Genomic DNA, 11,596 nt, shown 5'->3' with positions numbered 1-11,596 from the left:
ATGACAGGAAACTGAATCGCTTCCATTTGAACTGTCTTAGGAAGATTCTGAGGATCACCTGGCAGGATAAGGTACCAGACACTGAAGCCCTTGCTCAAGCTGAACTGTCAAGCATTCAAACTATGCTTCAGAGAGTGCAACTCCTCTGTTTCATATAAACACTTCATTTGGTCATTATACCCTCTAGGCAATCAGGTTAGAATGCAGTTCTTTTTCATTGCTAAAATCCAACATAAAATGCATTCTTCACTCAGTACCACTCCTTCTTGACTATTCATTTTACTACTCAATCAAAGTAGAGAGCTGAAGGCTACATAAATTTCCCAGGAGTAAGATCATTTCTCTAGTACAATGTCCTCTGCTTTTGTTTTAACTAACAGATGGCTAGTTCACCACTGAGACTGCTGTCACGGAAGAAGTAGAAATACTTTCTAATTCTTGGAAGCTACACTTCTCTTAATAGACTAAAAGTATGTGTTAGTTTTGAGGACTACCAAATTATGCCATTGAAGAACTTACCATCAGTACGGTAGTTGACCTTGATCCTGTGTTCATCTTCATTGAAAGCATTTGACAACATTGTTGAAAATATCATGCTAAAAAAGCAAGCACACAATCCTGTTTCACTTCATTAGTGACTGGGAAGGCATGAGAGCATTGTCCACTATCCAGAACCCCAGCAAACATGCCATCATGAAATTGACATACAATACTGATGAACTTCTCCGGGCAGCCAAATTTTGACATAATTTTCCATAAGCCCTCATGACTAACAGTGTCAAAGGCCTTGGTCAGATCTATAAACATTGTGTACAGACCTCTGTTCCACTCCTGGCTTTTCTCCTGGAGTTGTCGGGCAGCAAACACCATATCGACTGTTCATTGGCACTTTCTGAAGCCACACTGGCTCTCAGGTAGATGACCATCTTCCAGGTGAAGGATCAGCCTATTAAGGAGGACTGTAGCAAGAATGTTGCCAGCAATGACTAAGAAAGAGACACCCCCCCCCCCACCCCCTGTGATTGTCAAAGGACAATCTAATCCCTTTACCTTTGTAGAGATGGACAATGGAGGCATCCTTGAACTCCTGGGAGGTAACTTCCTCTTGTCATAAAACCTGGAAAATTTCAGTCAGCTTTTATATGAGCAATGGTCCTCCTACCTTGTAACTCTCAGCTGGAACAGAATCAGCACCAGGTACTTTGCCACGTGAAAGGAGCCTAATGGCCCTCAAAACCTTTTCTCCAGTTGGAAGTTCAGCTAAGGAGGGATTGACTTCAACCCGAATGGCCTCAGCATTGATTGATGATGATCTGTTGAGAACACTATGGAAGTGTTCAGCCCATCTCTCTAGGATCATGTCCTTATCACTAATCAATGTGGCTCCATCAGCCCTGAGTAGTCCTACCACCAGATTATGATGGCTCTGGAGGAGAGAGTGAGACTGATGACTTCGTGCAACTCTGCCTCACTTAAATCCAATTTACACACGAATCAAAAGACATCACCCATACCATTTTACTATTTTGCCTCAAAGTCATGTGGCAACAGGCAAGTGATGAAGCAGCAGGTGCAGATAAACTGGGAGCTGCACTTAGTCTTCAGGAGTAAGTGACCATTGCTGTTGCTGTTTCCAACTCCATTCCTCCCTAGGACTCCCTGCCAAGTCTGGTAGTCTGAGCCTACTCTAGCATTAAAGTCACCCAGAATGATGTTTGTCCTCTTTTGGCACATTGATGACAAGGGTCTCTAGGTCTTCATAAAATGAACAGTCAAGAAGAAGTGGTACTGAGTGAAGAATATATATTTTTGTTGGATTTTAGCAATGAAAAAGAACAGTATTCTGGGCTGATTGCCTAAAGGGCATAATATGACCAAATGAAGTGTTTATATGAATTAGATGAGAAGCATATTTGTAGGGAACAAAGAAGGAATATCTAGATAAAGAGAAATGAAAGGAAGAAAAGAACAGAAGGAAGCAAAGAAGGGATGGGAGGAGGGAAGGAAAGAAAGAAAGAGAAGGAGAGAACGAGGAGGGAAAGAAGGCAAGAAAAGGAGGAAGGAAGAGAAATCAAGAGCATAAGTGGAAAGGTTAACTTACCAAGGACAACCTTTTACTTCTGTACTCCTTCTTGAACAAAGGAAGAAAGGATTATTAAAGGAGTAGAAAGCTTTGGAGGCATGGAGAAGGCAAGATGAGGAAGTTCAAAATATGGTTATTCTCATCTTCTTGAAAAAGTAGGAGGTTCTCTCCTGAAAGAATAGGATTGGGGTTTGGATTTGGGGACTTGAAGGAAAAGGAAATGGATTACAGTGGCTTCTGTAGAGTGATTGCGAGTCAGACTTTAAGAAAGGTTTGTGTTGTAGTGGTGAAAGCCCCATTGAGGTTAAATAACATAAACTGAGGACTAGGAACTTTAAATGACAAAAATCATACATCTAGTTAGTGACAGCGTCAATCAAAGTCTGCTTGCCTCCCCTGATATCAAGAATCAAGATTTCTTAGTAAGGAAATAGTGAAAAATATTGAGTCCATTTGGAGTTTTCTTAATTAATTCATTTCTGTCAGAATAAGCAGCTTTATGATTAAACTACACAATACCAAAATGCTGTGAAATTCTCATAAACCACACAGAAAATATTATTTAGTCACAGGTTTTCTAGATTTCCAGAGTTGTAAGGATTAGTTTAGCCATCTAGACCAATTCATGCCCCAAATGAATACCCTGTATTCAGGCACTGGTACTAATTTTTCAACCATGTTTAAAAGAAAGACTTGTTTAGTAAAACATTTAATTATATTAAGACCATCAGCAAAGCCTTTTTCTTTATTGTTTATGTCATAGAAAAACAATTAGCAAATAAGGCTAACCCTACCTCATAAATTTGTTCTAATAAAGTCCTACTCATCCCTCATCATGTTTTGGAAGTGACCCTGAGTCCTAAGACACTTCAGAATATGGTGTAGCGGACAGGGCAATTGTCTTGCATAGAAGACCTGTATTCCAATCCTACCTCAGATATTTATCCATTAAGACATTTAATGCTTTTTCATTCCTAAATTTCCTCATCCATAAAAGGGAATTGGATTCAGTGATCTCCAAGGTGCCTTCCAGCTCTCAATCTACAATTCTATGATCCTGTGTAGTAACATCATTCTCATCCCAAATGGTATCAATCCCACCAAGATGGAAAGGGAAGGACTCTATGACTATCTCTTATCCATCCCAAAAAGGCTGCTATCTACATTGGTAGAGCAACCAACCATACCAATGGGATCATGAAACTTTGAGGTATGGAAGAAATTATTCCTTTGTCACCTGGAGTTTTAACAACAAAACCTAGAGAACTATCGATCCATGCTATTCCAAATAAATATGTTTCTCATTACAAAGTAAGTTCCTGTTTTGGTACAATCTTTACTTAGTATTTGTGCTAATTGTGTATGAGTTGTGTATCTGTGAGTGTGTCTCTGTGTGTTTATCTCCAGTTACTAACAAATAAAGTTTATTAAAACTACAATTTCTAACTTAGAATTCAGCTGTAACTCAAACTCACAAAAAATGTTTTCCCATCGGTCCTAAGAACCACATGTGCAACTTAAAAAATCAAATATACTCAGAGAATAATTTCTACTAATCTCATTATATTGTCTCTGGGATAAGTCTGAGTCTCCTAATTTCATTTCAGATTGCTGCTAAAGTTATCATCTTAGGCAAGGGGCAGTCAACTGTGACCAGTTTTACTTTACAGCCAAGCATTTAGTTAAAGCCAATGGCCTTAGACAAGATATAATAAAGTTCTTATAATTCAAGAAAATTGAACAATGATCTCTCCCAGCAACGGGTTCCTGAAAGCTCACTTCTACCATGAATTCCACCAACAAATCTGAGGGAAGGTAATAATTTCCCCATTCCTGACCACATTAAAGCATGAAATTTCTAGTTCATTTACCACTGCTCTAAATAAATTTATTTGCACATGCTAATTTTAAAATCATCTAATACTCTTTCAAAGTTTGTTCAGTTGCCTGTCCTTACATTTGCCGTATTGATTACTTGTCTAGGGTAAATTACAGATAATTGTAGCAAACATTTTAAGGTGGAATAGCACATTACAATTGTCACCGGGTTTTCAGTTATAGACTTTCTTTCCTTCATACAATTCTGTGAAGTAAGCAGGGGAAGCATTAATTATCATACCCATTTTGCAGGTGAGGAAACTTACTCAGTGAAGTTAAATGATGAATTTAAGTTTATGTGGCTTTTAAGTGACAATAATCTGGCCTAAATCTAGGTTTCCCAATATTTAGTCTAATGTTCTTACCACAGTACTATGCTGAGTCTTTGTAAGACTTGACATGACACCTGAAAATGAGGCTGGTAATACTTGTATAACATAACTTACAGAGTTTTGTGAAGAATGCATTTTGTAAATTGTAAGGCTCTCTAAAAATGTAAGCTTCTTGTGGATGGAGTCACTAACGTATCCAGCCTAGCATTCAAGCTCCTTGAGATGAGACAAGACTTTACTTTTGCTTCTGCATCCTTAGCCCCTGGCACCATGCTTTGCTTTGCTTTTGTAGGTTTCTGCGGAGGCATGGTTGCCTTCCCCAGTTAAAGTCAACTTTGGAAGGTTAATAATGTACCTGTAAAATATCCTAATTTCTGTAACGGCACCAGACTAGGTACTAAAAAGCCAGGATTTTAACCCAGGCTCCTCCATCTACTATCTGTGCCTACACCTCACCAATGCTTAGGGTCCTCATTTATGAAAAAAAATGGAGACAATAATCTTTGCCCTGCTTAAATCTCCACTGTAGGAATCCAAAGCAACAACTGGTGTGTGTGAAGGTGCTTTGAAAACTCTATAGTGACAGCTACACAACTGTGTGTAATTTTCCTATCCTTATTAAGAAATGATTAGATGTTATCTATATTTTTAGTCTATTTATATGCTTAGCTTGTGTCATTTCTTTGATATGTCATTTTTACTTGTGACTTTATTTGTCCTTTACCTTAAATGGGAGACCTTTCCTTCTAATGTTCAAAATTTGACAAATAATTTCATTTTGTAAACTCCTAGAAGGTACAGGTCATCTGCCTTTTTTTATAATGTTTTGACAATTTACCTAGGTAAATGGCAAGAGAGTACCAGCCTTGGACTGCAGATGGCTTGGTTTTAAATCCTCCCCCTGAGGTATATTTGGCATATAATCATGAGAAACCCAATTTATTTCTCAATGCCCTAGACATCTCTTTAAAACAATAATTCACAGGTGAGTTTTGCATTTGTGTAGGGCATTTACACACTAAGAGTTCTCTACCTTGATAAAACACAGGTTCACACCACCACTAACAATATAAAAACAAAAGCTCACGATTAGCCCAGGGAACTGCTTCTTAAATGCTTTTGATGATTCTGATGATGAAATTAAAACAGGGTAAAGGCCATTTTCTGTGAAAGAACAGTATATCGTTTCCTAAGAAAGAATATATACCATGATATGTAAGAACAAATTACTTGGAAAAGAAATACTTTTTCAGTTAAAGTGGCAATTCCCAATATGTATATTTTCCCAGATTTCAATCAGGCATTAGGGAGTTCACTCATCCCTTATTTCTGAATGCAACTCCCAAGGACATTGGGAGTTATGTATATAACTGGGGTTGAATATGCTATCCTTCAACATTATTTTAAAAGCTATTAGGATACAATGTTGAGAGATGAAATGTAAATATTTTCACCAACTTTCTAGATGTGATTTTTTTCTTTGTATTTTCAAAGGTATTTTTTTCCTACAGATTCCACGTTAACAGGTTCTATCAAAAGAATGTTGTTTATTTTCAAGAGTTCGAGCACTGCTTTAAATGCACAGAGTTCACCACCAAAATGAGATTAGCAGCTTCAGCACTGCAGTGTAGCAATATTATACAATTATTACAGAAATCAATAATGCTTTCATTTCCAGAACTAATCTGATGGTAAGATCTTGTTTATAAAGATATTAAACAAATGCATTATTCACGTTTTGTAATGATTTTCCAGAAAAAAAAGACATTTTTTTAATTATCATATAGAAGTGGCATTATAAATGAGTGTAATTTTTATTAACAGAAGTTAATTTACATAAAACAAATGCTCATTGAATTATTGAATATGATAATATCTACATGCCTAGTCCTGTTTGTCATATTTTGTGCCTTTCGGCGACATCAGAATTATAACAACCTGATTTATGACCTAAATTTAATGCATAATATGACAACATACAGATATGTATGCCTTATCATGTATAATTTAAACATGATTGCTATATATTTCACCCATTCTTTCGTGCCTTTACAACGACGTCTCATACAACTAGAAATCGCAATTGTAATGCAGGTTGCCAGATATGAATGTCTGTTTGAATTAATGAATATTTTCATAAAAATACTCCAACTATGAATGTTTTAAAAACCTTGTCATAACATTCACCAAACTTACACATGACAGCTAGCATGTGTTACTGCATTTTCATCTTAAATATTTGATGATTGCCTCTTTAAATCCAAGATTCATAACCCATAGGCTTTCATTTTCTTACAGCATGTGTAATTCAAGAGACATTTCTTAGTATAGTCTTCATTTTTTAACTGATTTTGAATCAATAGAATATTTCTGGGGATACAAAAGACCATATGGAAACTTCCCAGGTCTTTAACATTTGTTCTAAGTGTTCTAATAATACATTAATTTTGTTATAACACATATACCTATGGCTTGAAGTATATCCCCTTTGCCACACCTTCCCTGGGGAATAATGACATAATGTGCCATAAAGAAGATACTGGTTTAAGATGGAAAGCTACAATGCAAGTGGAATCTCTTTCAGGTTACATTAAAAATATTTAAACCCTGTTCACATTTTTTTAAACCTGCACACAAGGCCAAGAAAGTGTGATAACGTACATTTCCAGTAGATCTTCTTCTGCTGACTTTCTAGAGAAATGCTGGAAATGCAGAAAATTAACTATTTAAATTTCATGTGTAGATTCTGAAAATATAGCAAAATGACAACAACAGAGGTAACAGGTATGTATCATCATTATTACCATCATCCACATTATGATTATTTAAGAAAGAAACCAACCATTGTTGGAGCAATATATTAATATGTTAAAACTAAAGGTTGTCCATTGGTGGGTCACTCTCACTTGACCTTGTATGCACAGAAAGGTAGTTCACCATGGTAACCTTGGTCTTGTTGCTTTCCATACAGTAAATCATTCCAGTCCTCTTCATGTAATTCTTTTATTGGCTGTGCAATTGAAATGTCATGCTTCACCAACAGAGAAGCTAGTAATTTCTTATGGGTGATTAAACCACCTTTCTAATGTATGAGCATGGGTGGGATTGGATGTAACACAATTAAACATGTTCCTCGTACTTCTAAATTTTCCTTTGCTTTTCAGATGTTTTGGTAAACTTATATTTGCCATAGATGCTTTGCTTGCTCTTTAAATGGATCCACCCTCACAATAATGTAGTAGGTCACTTCTGAGCACTGCATAGTAACATGGAGTCTGCCAATTTAGGGAAATAAATGCATGCTTTCTTAAATGCAAGCAATTTTTAGATAATACTGAAATTTCTAAAAGCCAGGCAAGTTTAAAAAGGACAATTTTGGCCTAAAGCAAAAGCTGACATTCTTTCTTTAATTACATAAAAATCAAATGTATATTTTCAGAGAATTTTTTTTAATTAAAAGAAATACATTCTTAAAAATCAGATTGGCAAACTGCTTTCACCTTATCAGCTGATGTTTTTAATGTCTGATCCTCAGTAATAATATTTCAAGACAGCTGACTGTGTCTACTAGACATTCCTCTTGAGACATAGTACTAACAGTTTCATCAGTTATAACCAACTCTCAATAAACTAAAGCCTTTTTATTTGAATTACAAATGTAGTACATCTGTAGAAAAAATTGTGGTTTGGTAAACTTGCTTTCAAAAAATCTTGATATGAAAGTCAGGATGGATTTCAAAAACAGTTCCAGTGAAGAATATTTGTCTAATTCAAGTGATACACAAGTAAAATGTTCAGATATTTTTGTGTCAGTTTCTGAATCCTATTATGTATGAATGAGTCATGAACTCATATCATCTTATAAAAATATTTACAGAGACATATTCATATTCTTTTTTTACATATGGACTTTTAGGAACACATTTTTTTTCACTAGATAAAAGAATATTCAGCTGATTATCCAGTTTAGTACATTTTTGCAACTCTCAATGAAAAACATAAACACTTTTATTCAAGGGTGAAATAATGCAGTTTATGGATTATTCAGATTTCATGGTGATGCCTTTCCCGTTTGCTTTGCTAGAGGTCTTGACGATTTCATTAACCATTAATAGTGCCAGCGGAAAACAAGATGAACAAAAAACGGTGAAAACCATATCATCAGTTCCAGAGGTGCACCAGCACTCAAACATCTTCCTCCCAATTCAAAGAGAGCATTCCAGAAAGGTAATCTTGAAGGTAATATTGACAAAGACTCAGGAATCAGAGAAACAGAGTAGAACAGTATGTCCAAAAATGATGAAAGGATCAGAAACAAAGCTATTTGTGGCATTTATTTCTCTTATGTCTAAAATACATGGAAAAGTTCAAAATTTTATGGTTATACAAGAATCTCTGTTGTCCTTTGCATATTGAGATAATTATGTTGACAATTAAATTCATGATAACAAAGGAAATTTCATTTATGAAAAAGAAACATGCTGTAGTTGGGTACCTTGGTGGACTCTAAATTAGGGTGTTCATGAGTTTTATAATCTTACAATTCTTTGCCAAGTAGGGGTGGAATGAGTACAGAGAGGGGTATTGTGTTTCAATAATAATTTTAGGGGCTTTGATTTCATCTTATTACTGCTAAGAGATAATGAAGCATCTCCCGCAATAGATAAATTTTAATTGTACTTTGGGAGAGAAAGGGAAGAAAGACAATCAGAACATGAATTGCAGGCTTTGGAGCATGGGGAAGCTTGAAATTCCTGGGTGCAATGGTCCAGGTGAAGGGATTGTAAGGACGGTAGGGGTGATGAGAGCTACAAATTGTACATATCTAACAATTTTATTTAGGCTTTCTGTGGTTGTAGTGGGTATGGAGAGCATAAAAAGAAAGATTTTGGAGGAGGGGGTGAACAGAAGAATAGCAGAAGATCAGCTTTATTCTTTTTTTATTTTTTCCATACTTCAATTGTAGCCCCATTCAATCCCACAACCTTGAATTTACACGGTACTTCAAAATATAGGAGAATCACACTCATTATATTTCATTTTTCACCAACACTCCATGAAGTATTGAAAAACTGACTATAATATCTGATTCAATAATCAAGAGAAGAGGAAGCAATTTTCAACAAAGACAACCTCCATGGGAAAAGAAACACACTTGAGAGAATATAAGAAGGTTTTCAACTCAGTGGGAAGGGAATGTGAAAGCACTTCATTGAAGCTCATTGAAACCTATGCACAGTTTGCCTGCCAAGAAATACTTATTCAATATAGGAAAAAAAATTCCCATTCACTAATAAACATTATGAAATGCAAACTAGCTTTTAAAAAGTCAAACTCTCTAAATATCTCATAAATGGTGTGTGTGACTTGATACTCTCCTAAAACTGTATTCTATCACAAGGTACATTTAAATATCAGCATTTTTTCATTTACCATAATTGTTCATGCTATGCTCACATACTTTTTAATTTGGTCAAACCACGACACTGTAGTGTCAAAATTCCACAGTCATTAGGACCAAAGAATGTGTGAACACTTGAATTCTAAAATTTTAGCTTTATTCCTAGCAAGGGGAGTAACAGCAGTCACAGTCTGAGGTTGTCCTGTGAGAGGAAAAGACACAGCAGTCAGAAAAATAGCCCAAACTTCTTATTTGTCAATAACACCCAATGGACATTTGAAAAGTTAACCAAGAAGTAGTAAAATATTTTTTATATTGAAGAAAAATAAAAAAAAATTAAAGGCTTTGAACTCTACGAGTAAAACTTCCTAGGAAAGCATAATATCTTCTTTTCCTATTCATCTACCTACATACTCCTCCCCACTTCCTTTCACACTTTAAAACTGAAGTATAGTTCTCCTGATAAAAGGAGAGAGGGAATCTTTGGTCATACACAGTATGGCTCTGGAAAATGTATTTAAATTCTCAAGCAAGAGTTCACATAGTGATCAGAAAAAGTGATACAAGGACACTGTTGAAGTCTCTCTTAAAAACTTTGAAATTGATTGCATGGCATGGGAGACAAAGGACCTCCCAGCACATGGCACCCACATCAGAGAAGGTGCTGTGTTCTATGAGCAAAGCAGAATTCAAACAGCTCAAAGGCAACACAGGATGTGCACATTTAGAGAATCCACTCCAAATGTCCACACGGACTATTTGGGCCCGACCTGTGGCGCAGGATTCTGAGTTTATATTGGACTGATCATCCAGTCATATACACTGTAACTTAACTCTAACATAGTGATGTCATTTTGGTTCTCTTTAAGAACAAAGAAAAACAACCATTAACTAACTCATTTCTCATCTGAATAATTTACCTAGAAGTAAAATTTATTAATAAATTATTCACTGCAATTTTCAAATGGCAGGACTATGTCTATGTGTATGTATAATTATGTATATAAATACATATACATATGTATGTATATATGTACACGTCAGAGAGCTTTGAATAGATGAAGGTGGGTTTGATTTTACGGTAGAGTAATGTTTAGAGTGTGATTTAGCCCTGAATACTGCAATAACAGAGAATACTCATGGGAAGACCTGGTTGACCTCTTATCTGTTAAGACATATCACACCATCCTGGCAATAGGTTGAGATCCAGTTAAAGCTGCAGAGCCACAGACAGCATGTAACATCTTTTGCAAGGAAACAACTAAATATGGCCTTCATAACAGAACCAAAGCAAGCCCTAAATTTTAAAAATGAATGTTTTGTGAGCACATTGAGAATTCTATTATGTAGGTTATAGCTGTATAAGCATCTCTTCTAAATGTTTTAAAAGTGGTTACCCAAACTCTGTTTGAAGACTCCAGTGACAAGAAACCTAATTCTTCCCAAGGCAGTAAATTCTATTTGTGCATGACTCTTAATTGTTAGGATATTTTCCCCCTTATATAAAACCTAAAATCTATACTTCTGTTGCTTCTACCCATTCACTGCTCCTCCTTCTGCCCTTTGAATCCAAGAAAAACAAGTCCAATCTCATTTTCACATGACGTGTGTTCTAAATCTACAATCTATCATGTCCCTTCTAAGTCTGCTCTTCTCCTAAATGAAAAAACACCAGTTCCACTACTAACTAATAAAAATAGTTAACACTTATACAGCACTTACCATATGCCAGACACTATGCTATGTACTGTACAAATATTTTCTCACTTGACCCTCACAAGAACTCTAAGAGTGAGTAAGTAAGTAAGTAAGAATTCTTACTGTTATCATTTTACAGTTGAGGAAACTGAAGCAGACAACTGTTTTGGCCAAGGTCACATAGCTAGCAAGGGTCAAGTCAGA

General features: G+C 35.8%; 2 long non-coding RNA genes across 2 annotated transcripts in view; both read right to left on the bottom strand.

Moving 5' to 3' along the window:
* Positions 1 to 517: 517 nt before the first annotated feature.
* LOC140501373 (uncharacterized) lies at positions 518 to 1,119 on the bottom strand. Its single transcript, XR_011966159.1, has 3 exons — positions 1,051 to 1,119; positions 819 to 946; positions 518 to 596 (listed from the first exon to the last, which is right to left on the bottom strand). It is a non-coding gene; the product is annotated as an uncharacterized lncRNA (long non-coding RNA).
* Positions 1,120 to 9,216: 8,097 nt separating this feature from the next.
* The window catches only part of LOC140501371 (uncharacterized), an 88,254-nt gene continuing 85,874 nt past the window's right edge, over positions 9,217 to 11,596 (bottom strand). The window contains exon 4 of the long non-coding RNA XR_011966157.1: positions 9,217 to 9,896. This is a non-coding gene — a long non-coding RNA (uncharacterized lncRNA). The remainder of the gene's footprint in view (positions 9,897 to 11,596) is intronic.

This window comes from Notamacropus eugenii, chromosome 4 (assembly GCF_028372415.1).
Source record: "Notamacropus eugenii isolate mMacEug1 chromosome 4, mMacEug1.pri_v2, whole genome shotgun sequence".
Lineage (NCBI taxonomy): Eukaryota > Metazoa > Chordata > Mammalia > Diprotodontia > Macropodidae > Notamacropus > Notamacropus eugenii.
Note: the sequence above shows the minus strand (reverse complement) of the source record. Positions and strands in the feature narration are given on the sequence as shown.